We start from the raw sequence: 4,103 nt of genomic DNA on the forward strand, positions 1-4,103 counted from the left end.
AAACATGGACTACAAGGTTAGATAGGATTGACATTGACAAAGAGGAGGTTTTATCAATTTTGGAAGATGAAAAAACAGATAAGATCCCTAGGCAGGATGGGATTTATTCTCAGATTCTCTGGGAAGCCAGGGAGGAGATTTTAGAGCGTTTGGCTTCAATCTTTTTGTCATCATTTTCTACAGGAGTATTGCCAGATGACTGGAGGATAGCAAAAGACGTTGTTCTTTTGTTTAAGAAGAGGATTGGGCGCTACCTTAACAAATATAGGCCAGTGAGCCTTACTTCGGTTGTGGGTGAGGTGTTGAAAACGGCAATCTGAGACAGGATTTATAATCATCTGGAAAGGAATAATTTAATAAGGCATAGTCAATACAGTTTTAAAAAAAGTAGGCTATACCTCATGAACTTTATTGAGTTCTTTGAAAAGCTGGCACAACAGGTGGATGAGTATAAAACAGTTGATGTGGTGTATATGGACTTTAGTAAGGCATTTAATAAGGTTCCACACTGTAGGCTATTGCACAAAAGATGGAGTTTCAGAATTGACGGTGGTTTAGCGGTTTGTATCAGAAATTCGTCAACTGAAAGAAGACAGAGGACGGTGTTTGATGGGAAATTTTTGTCCTGGTGCTCAGTTATGAGTGGCGTGCCGCAATAGTCTGGTTTGGGCAATTGCTGTCGCATTTTTAAAATAATTTTTTTCGGATATGAGCATAAAAGGACGGGTTAGTAAATTTGTGAATGAAATTTAGTAGGCTGCGTTGTGGAAAGTGCCGAAAAATGCTTTGGGTTACAGAGGGGCATAAATATGTTGCAGAGCTGGACTGAGATTTTTCAAATGGAGTTTAACGCCAAAAAGTGTGAGGTAGTTCACTTCAGAAGAAATAACAGGAATGCAGAGTACGAGGCTAACGGTAAAATTCTTGGTAGTGTAGCTAAACAAAGAGATCTCCGTGTCTTGGTGCATAGATCCTTGGAAGTTGCTACCCAGGTTGATAGTGTATTTAAGATGGCATATGGTGTGTTGATGGTTATCTCTGGGGATGGGGGGTGGGGGTGTTTGGGTTTCGGAGTCACAAGTTTGTGTACATGCTTCAGCTGTACGAGACACTAGTAAGGCTGCACAAGGAGGATTTCATGCATTTCTGGTCACCACATTGCAGGAAGGATGTGGAAGCTTTGGAAAGTGGTCTGAGGAGATTCACGAGGATGCTGCCTTGTATAGAAGGAAGGTCTTATGAGGAAAGTCTGATGGAAATGAGGATGTTTTTGTTGGAGAGAAGAAGGTTCAGAGGTGACTCAACCAAGATATATCAGATAATCAGAGGTTGAGATAGCGTGGACAGTGAAAGCCTTTTTCCTTGGATGGTGATGGCCTACCCGAGGGGACATAGCGTTAAATTGAGGGGTGATAGATTTTGGATAGCTATCACGGGTAATTTCTTCACTCAGAATGTAGTAGGGGAGTGGAACGGACTATTTGCAAAAGTAGTAGACTGGCCGACATTACAGGCACTGGCAAATGTATCCATTTAACTTATGGATAACAATGGAATTATGTGGGTTAGATGGACATCAGATTAATTACACAGGTTGGCGCAACATTGAGAGCCAAATAGCCTGTTCTGTGCGGTAACTTTCAATGTTCTGTGTTCCAAGAAACCCCACTTCTGGATGCTGTGAAGTAGCTGTGAAAACTACTGAACCACCATGCCTACCCATAGAATGCATTGTTGAGAAGTAATCGTTTTCTTCCCTTTAAAATTATCTTAAAGCTCATGGATATTACCAGGCAATGATGAATAGCAAAAGCAACCTCAGCATTTACACAGAGTCGGAGAATAGTTTGAAAGCATCGACGAAGAATGGAATAGTCCAACCTGTCAAAGGATACAAGAGTTAGAGAACACAGCATAGAGGAGCTGGACAAAAGGGTAACGGGATTGATTGATTTCTTTTGTTTGTCTGGGGAGGAGCTAGCAATTATAAGAACCTCAAAGTGCACACATTTTCAAGCTGGTGTGATGTTACATGGATTAAGAGAGGTAAATAAGATTCAATGTCAGTTTGGTGATTTTATTACTTGACATGTGCGGAAATGACGTTTGAGGAAACACTAACAAAAGAAAAACTGAATCTATTTGACCAAATTTACGTAAGAATGTTAGTATCAATAATGCAATTATATTAAGAGATAAGGATATTGCATGACAATCAGATAATTTAAAGCTGACAAAATGTTAATGACATACAAAAGTTGAAATTAAAATAGATGGAATGAAGAAGTAATTGAGTAATAGAGTCAGAGCGATGTACAGCACAGAAACTGACCATTTAGACCAACTCGCCCATGCCGAGTAGATACCCCAAACTAGCCACACCTGCCAGCACCCGGCCCATATCCCTCCAAACCCTTCCTGTTCATATACCCATCCAAATGCCTTTTAAATGTGGTAATTGTAGTAGCCTGCACCACTTCCTGTGGCAGCTGAATCCATACACGTACCACCTTCTGTGTGAAAACATTGCCGCTTAGGTCTCTTTTATATTTTGCCCTTCTCACCCTTAGCCTAGGCCCTGTCATCCTGGACTCCCACACCCCAGGGAAAAGACTTTGATTATTTATCCAATCCATGCACCTCATGATTTTGTAAACCTCTATATGGTCACCCCTCAGCCTCTGACGCCCCAGGGACGATAGCTCCAGCTTCTTCAACATCTCCCGATAGCTCAAATCCTCCAACCCTAGCAACATCCTTGTAAATCTTTTCTGAACCCTTTCAAGTTTTGCAACATCATTGCGATGGGAAATTGCACATAATTTTCCAATACTGGTCCATGTCCTGTAAAGCATGACCTCCCAACTCCTGTACTCAATAATCTGACCGATAAACGAAAGCATACCAAACGCCTTCTTCACTATCCTATCTACCTGCGACTGAACTTTCAAGGAGCTATGAGTTTGCATTTCCAGGTCTCTTTGTTCAGCAACACTCCCTCGGACCTTTCCATGAAGTATATAAGTCCTGCTAATATTTGCTTTCCCAAAGTGCTGCACCTCGCATTTATTTTAATTAAACTCCACCTGACACTTGTCAGCCCATTTGTCATACGGATCAAGATCCCATTGTAATCTGAGGTCACCTTCTTGAGGACCCCCTCACATCCAATGTTGGTGTCATCTGAAAACTTATTAACTGTACTTCTTATGCTCACATCAAACTCACTTTTGTTAATGATGAAAAGAAGTGAACCCAGCACAAATTCCTTGTAGCACTCCACTTGTCACAGGCCTCCAGTCTGAAAAACAACCATTCACCACCACCCTCTGTCTTCTACCATTGAGCCAGCTCCAATCCTCTTTGTTACATCTTCCAAAATCTCAATCAAGTTTGTGAGACATGATTTCCCTCACACAAAGCCATGTTTATTACCCTAATCAGTCCTTGCCTTTCCAAATACATGTACATGCTCTCCCTCAGAGTTCCGTCCAACAAATTACCCACCATTGACATATGGCTTACTGGTCTATAGTTCCCTGGCTTGACCTTAGCATCTTTCTTCAACAGTGGCACCACGTTAGCCAACTTCAGATTTCTGGCACCTTACCTGTGACTATCAATGATAAAAATATTTCAATAAGAGGCCCAACAATCATTTCCTTAGTTTCCCACAGAATTTTAAGGTACACCAGATCAGGTCCTGGGGATTTATCCACTTTTATGTATTTCACGACATCCAGCACTTCCTCCTCTGCAATATGGACATTTATCAAGATGTCACCATCTGTTTCGCTACATTCTATATCTTTCATGTCCTTTTCCTCAATAATTACTGGTGCTAAATACTTGTTTACTATCTCCCCCATTTTCTGCAGCTCCACACAAAGGCTGCTTTGCTGATCTTTGAGGGGACCTATCTCTCCCTAGATATCCTTTTGTCCTTTACGTATTTGTAAAAACCCTTTGGATTCTCCTTTATTCTATTTGCCAAAGTTATCTCATGTCCCCTTTTAGCCCTCCTGATTTCCCTCTTAAATATACTCCTTTTCCCTTTATACTCTTCGAAGGATTCATTTGATCTATCCTGTCTAGACCTGACA

Source organism: Chiloscyllium punctatum, chromosome 30 (assembly GCF_047496795.1).
Source record: "Chiloscyllium punctatum isolate Juve2018m chromosome 30, sChiPun1.3, whole genome shotgun sequence".
Taxonomy (NCBI): Eukaryota; Metazoa; Chordata; class Chondrichthyes; order Orectolobiformes; family Hemiscylliidae; genus Chiloscyllium; species Chiloscyllium punctatum.